Source organism: Pteropus vampyrus, unplaced genomic scaffold, assembly GCF_000151845.1.
Source record: "Pteropus vampyrus isolate Shadow unplaced genomic scaffold, Pvam_2.0 Scaffold222, whole genome shotgun sequence".
NCBI classification, from domain to species: Eukaryota; Metazoa; Chordata; class Mammalia; order Chiroptera; family Pteropodidae; genus Pteropus; species Pteropus vampyrus.
This window is the reverse complement of record NW_011889003.1, coordinates 1,513,819-1,520,011: the sequence shown is the minus strand read 5'-3', so window position 1 is coordinate 1,520,011 and position 6,193 is coordinate 1,513,819. Positions and strand designations below refer to the sequence as shown.

General features: G+C 34.2%; 1 long non-coding RNA gene across 2 annotated transcripts in view; it reads left to right on the top strand.

The window, feature by feature from the left end:
* LOC111747426 overlaps positions 1–4,017 on the top strand; it is a 12,752-nt gene extending 8,735 nt beyond the window's left edge. For both annotated transcript variants that reach the window (XR_002783523.1, XR_002783524.1), the window contains 2 exons: positions 50–206; positions 2,795–4,017. This is a non-coding gene — a long non-coding RNA (uncharacterized LOC111747426). The remainder of the gene's footprint in view (positions 1–49; positions 207–2,794) is intronic.
* Positions 4,018–6,193: the final 2,176 nt, after the last annotated feature.

The following is a 6,193-nucleotide window of genomic DNA, read 5'->3' as shown; positions in this document are numbered from 1 at the left end:
TATCCTTTTCTTCTTGGAAAATATTTTAATATTTTTTAAAATGCAACAGTCAATGAATTAAGGAATGGGAACTTTCGAAAACCATATGGAAGGCGAGGAGATATTGGCAGACTCAACATCATTTTCCTTTGAGAAGCAACACCAAGGTTTGGAAATCCCAGGAGACGTTTCAAGATCATAACACCCTTGAGAAAATGAGCTCATTTGTAAGTAGGTCTGTGAGAATGATAACAGACACATTCCCCATATGTAAGCGATGGATAAATAAGCCTTGTGCAATTGCAATGAGTAGTTTAGTCAAGAAAAACTGAATACAGAAGTGTAAAGATAAAGTCTATTCCAAGACTTTTCCCCCTTAACAACAGTTAGTTTACCAATAAAGAATGTTTTACTTCTTAGGAAAGTGATCTGTAAAGGAAATTTCAACGCAAACTGACAAACAATAAAGAAATGTATTGGCTCATTTAACTAAAAAATCCAGAATTAGATAAAGTATCAGAATTGGTCAATCCAGCAGTCTAGCTATGTTTTTATCAGGGTCTCAGTTTCATTCTGGATCTGTTCTTCACTTTCCATGGTGTTAACTTTATTTTAACAGTGATCATTTTCACTGACATAATGTGACTGATCAAACAATCAGGGCCTTTCCATATCTGAGCTAGTCAGCTCCCATATCTAGTCAACTGAAGTTCTAAACTGTGCACTGATTGGATCACTCTCATTCATCCCTGTGGGCAGGGCAGGCCATGCTGTAGTGACTTAGGTCTGACTAACCTGAAACCATATTGTCACAAAGGGATTACCTTGTAGGCTTAGCCCACCCAAACCACATGGTTGCCTAATAATGGGGGAAGAGTGAAACATATGTTGGAGAAATAGCCATAATATTTATTACGTCAGCAGAAAAAGAATATTGACTATTTTTTTAGTTTTCACTTATTTTTGAAATCTTTTCAAGTGATATTTTCATGATAAGAAATACACTTTGAAATGTAAATGAGCAAATGATGTTTCAGATTCACAGATGAAAATCACATTAGAGCATACGGAAGAAAACAGTGGCATGAAGGTGTTAAGTCTTACTTTTGTGCAGCCACAAAAAGTGGGAGAAATGGACTCAAAAAGAATTGATATTATAAGGATAATTGAGATATATCTAGATTTTACCCTAGAACTCCAGGTGAGAATCTTTGATAAAATGGAAGCAGTACCAAAAATGAAATACAAGGACGTTGGCCACCCCACTGTTAAAATATATACACATAAGAATTAATTATTCTATAAATAGAGTTTCTAATATACGATTGTATATTGAATTGATTATCCATGATAAGGTACAACCTTAAACATGTTATTGCTTATCTTTTCTCCACCATTGATTGGAGTATTTTTATTCAAGTTCAGTAGAAGCACTGCAAAAGGTTTTTCAAAGTAGCTGAGGGGACCCATGGTAGATGCAGATTTAAAAAATAACGCCTTCACTTTGGTTTACTCTCACTTTATGTTTAATGAGTTTCAACTACTACCTCAATGAAACTAACAATTAAAACTGAATCTCCAGTTTCAGTCCTTCATTCTTAGCTGTCCATATAGCAATTACTTGAAGATACTGATACCACTTCAAACTTAATATGCCTAAAACAATTTATCCACTATCGCCTTCCCCAACAACAAAAAGCTAGTTCCTTTACCGACTTCCATTTTTCTGTCATTGAAGTCGTCATTTTTCCCCCAAATCTTCTGACGTAGGAATGTCAAAAACATCTGTGATTATTCCTTATGTTTTTCTTAATATCTAATCAACCCCTCCATAATATTAATTATTTCTTATATCTCAGAGATGACCCTTAACTCATGCTCACTGCCACCACTCTAGCCTAAGTTATTGTCACATCCCACTCAAATAATTGCAATATTCTAGGTAAAAGGTAGGAGAAAAATCATTGGACTTTGAGTCAGCGTACCACTAATTACTTATGTCATGTATCACAATCTTGAGCCCAAAATTTCTCTATAAAATGAATAAGACTGGACAAGATTATCACTATGTTCTTCTTGGTTCTAAAATTTTGTGTCAGGACTATTTTCCCTTGCTTCGGTTTCTTCTACTCTTCCAAATCACTCTGTACACTGCTGCCAGAATAACCTTTTTAAAAACACCACTTTGATTATGACATGTAAAGACAGACTAAAGCAATAGCTAAGAGGGCCAGCTCTAAGGTCGTAGTGCAAAGTTGAGATTCTAATCTCAACTTTGCCATTTACCAAGCACGTTGCTAAGCATGCTCCTTATCATCAAACGGGAAAAGACAGCACCTCATTTAAGAGTTCAATAATTAAGTGAGGTAATACATGTATAACGCTTGGCACATTCTAAATGCTCAATAAATATTTGTTTTTCTTAAATTTCTCAATCAAATCCCATTAATTGACCTTGCCTACAAATCAAGTCCAAAAACCTTAGCCTGGGTTAAATTTTTCTACATTTATATCTGAACTACTTTTTTTTACAGTTGCCCTTACTATTGCATTCTAGAAACCCTCTACCCCAAATATCCTGGTCTACTCTTTGTCTTCAAGAGGTTCCTGACTTATTTGCCTCTCTTCAATATTACTTATTCCTGGAACACCCCAGTCTCTTTACTTGTTTGAAAGGTACTCATGTAAATCAGAAGGCTTCCAGCTATATGAAACAAAAAGCCAACTTAAACTAAGTTAAACGAAAATATAATGGTCTAGTGGTAAGACAGGTTTTGGATTGGCTTAATTTAGGTGTTCTACCTCTTCTTTGCAGGTCTCTTGGCAGTATCTCCTCTGTTTGGCCCTCGGACTGACTTACATCAAGAAAAATAGCTCTAGTGGTTCCAGATTTCACATGGACCTTGTCGTTAGAGGAAGAGAGTCTTCCCAACATTCTAAACGAAAGTCCTAAAATTCACCTTAATTGGATCACATCCTCCTCTTCCTATCCTCCAACCCCAGCCCCGGCAAATGATGTGACAAGGGGAAATGAAATGTGCCAATGATTGGATTAAAGGAACCACATCTTGAGGTGGGATCAGCTTTCCCCAGAGTACTTATGGAAAGGATATTATCCAAGTTAAAATCTGGATGCTGTTCATAATGGAAAAACAAGCAATGAATGTTGGTTATGGAGCCAACGGTGTCCATTCCACCATCTTTAAGGCCCAATTAAAGACCATCTGTTTGACAATGTCAGTTTCTATAAACACAGCTTTGACTTGCTTTATACTGAGTCTTTTATGCTTGTATGTCTTACCTCCCTAAGCAGATTATAAGTTCCTTGAAGTCAGGGACATTGTATTCCTATTCAGCACTGAGCTGCATACAGAGAGCACTCCATGAAATAGTTTTATGGTTGATTCCATGCTACATATTTGGAAAGTGAAAATAGGTGGTTGAAAGAAGTGGGATGGGTTAAAAAGAGTACCTCAACTTTTAGAACTGCCCTTGGGAGAGAGTAACAAGTTAAGCAATGGATCTCTAGGTGAAATAACTCAGGCAGTTTCTCTCCCTAAAACAGGAGCCCTCAGAATCCAATTTCTGCTTTCAGAATGAGTTTGAGGGCATTATGATTTTTTAATAGCTGTGTTCAATAATTATATTTATGTCTCTACGAGGGGCTTTCTTAGCCTTAACAATCTCAATTTAAGTTTTTTTATTTCCTTAGGATCTTCCAAAGTGTTTTCTCTAAAGTGGCATCTGGGAAAACATATATATATATATTTGTTTCATAACTTTTCCCTTCACGTCTTTATTGCTTCTCTAACTACTAGATCCCAAGATACTCTTGCAAACAGGACTTATTGACAGTCTTCATCCTTTGCAAGTTGAAGTGATGACAGACCCACTACTTTGATAAAAATGTTTTGTTATTTCTATACATAATATTTTATTATTGGAAACCACACATTATGTATTTTACTGAAATGTTATGACTTGAAATTTGGTTATCTGATATGTCTCTCATAATAAAGGCTTCACAGTACAACTTTTGCTTGTTGATTTGCTGGCATTTTACTTTTTTAACTCACATTTTTAATTCAAATATGACTGATCTGAAAAATTCTCCTTCAGTTATTGCACTTCAAAAGAAGAAAGCAAATCCAGCTGTCTAATTATGACACAATCTTTTATTTATAAATGGAGAAGATTAGCACTCACCTAATGCTTTTTTCTCTTTATTACACATACTCCTAATAATGCTAAATGAAATGAAGGTGCTATATAAAGTTAAATTTACCAGGGCAACATAGCAAAGTATAAAAGTGCAAATTATTAACATGTTAAGAAAGAATTCATTTCTAAAAAGAGATTTAATAAACAGTAAATATGCAAATAACTACTGCAGTTCCCTTCAAACCTTAAAAAATTTATTTTTAGGTAATGGTTCTAATAATTCTTCTGTCTGCCTCCTACTAAATTATGAAGTACTTGAATGTATGTGAAATGCCTTATTATTTTTCACCTATCTTCTAGCATAGTGTCTTCTACCCCACTGAATATTTATTGAATTTAATTTAAAATCAGTAAGCCCTGTTAATAAACAATTGATAGGCAACGTTTGACTCTAAAATCCTGACATTCGAAAAAAAACACTGAAGCATAGAAACGTTATTTTCTTCATTTAAAATGTCCAGGAATATTTTTCTTCCTTTTGCCCTTAGCTTTATTGTTAACATAAGTATTAAAAATGTTTAACTATATCTGGTTAGGTAAATTGATGAAACATCACTTTTCCAAATTCTAGCTCACCTTCATTTTAATTTTAATTTTATCTTTTAATTTTCTTTTTTATAGAAGAAAATGAAAAATTATTAAGCTCTTCTAGCTCAGAGTGCAGAAGGTCATAATTTTCTGCTTCAGAATTGCTGATGTTTTTTCCTTCTTTATTTTCAGTGTGTTTCTATGAGAGAACTACTCTGTTGTTACTGCATGTGTGTTATATGATTAAAATCATTTTGTAATGATGACGATAACCCTTTAGATCACTTCTTCACAGAACGCTCAAGAAGTTGGCAGATCTGTTAACTTCAACAAGAAAGGTTTGGATAACTCACTGTGAATTGTAATAATTCTAATAATCCACTATGGATAAGGCAGGTATATATCTCAGCCTAGAAACCTGAACTGCATGAGAAGACCCTGGTTAGTCTGAGACATTTAAATCAGGCTCCTAAATGTTGGTCCAAGAATGACATAAAAACAGCTTATGAGATGCCTTGAATTATTGAGGCAGGGAGATGAAATGCTTGCAAAATTGATCTACTCTTTGAACTTTACTGTGTGGTTATAATGAGCTCATTATCAAAAACATACCTTTTTTGTTTGTTTTTTTGGCTATTTAATTTTTTGTTCTATCTTAATATTTAGTAAAGTTTTCAAAATGACCACCTATTTCTTCTGTCCTAAGGAGAACCAAGGAAGGATATATTGTTCATGTTTGGACCAGAGTTAGGTATCCAGCATAATTCAAATGGGACAGCACAAATTTTCCCAAGGAAAGATGAAAATAAAGGTGAAAGAGTTAGGGTCATTTACTTGGCTTCTCCTCCTAGAGATTTTCCTTCCAAAATTTTCACTGGAAGAACTTCAGAGGATTTTGTGTTTTAGCTTTTTTAAGAATAAGGCATGCCTCTGTGATACAGCATATAATACTTTTACAAAGTGTGTAAAATCACTCTTAAACATGTCAACTCATGTGGTTTCCCTAAGAGAAAGAGATAGCAAAATAGTAAGGAAAATCTCAGCAAAACAAGACTAAAGACATGAGACATCTTTGACTATTACCAACATCATCAATTTAATTATAGATCCCATGGTGCCTGATGATTACCTTCTATGCCATGTGATGCTGGACAAAGATAATTTCCTAACGGCTTCAAGTATTTAGTAATAATTAAGAGTATGAGATTTAACAGAGTTGAAATAATATTGAGAGATAGAAAAAGAAGATATAAAAATTCAATTAGAGGAAAGCTTAGAGGAGTTAAAAAGAGAAATAGCATTGAGATCAGGGGGAATTATGGGTTGGGTCTTTACAACTATGAGAAAAAATGACAGAAGAAACAGCTGAGGGAAAATTCTTAATGTATATAAAATGTTCCTATATTTTAAAGGAATAGAAGATTATACCCAGGAGGTACATAAAGGGTGGAGAAATGTGGTTCTC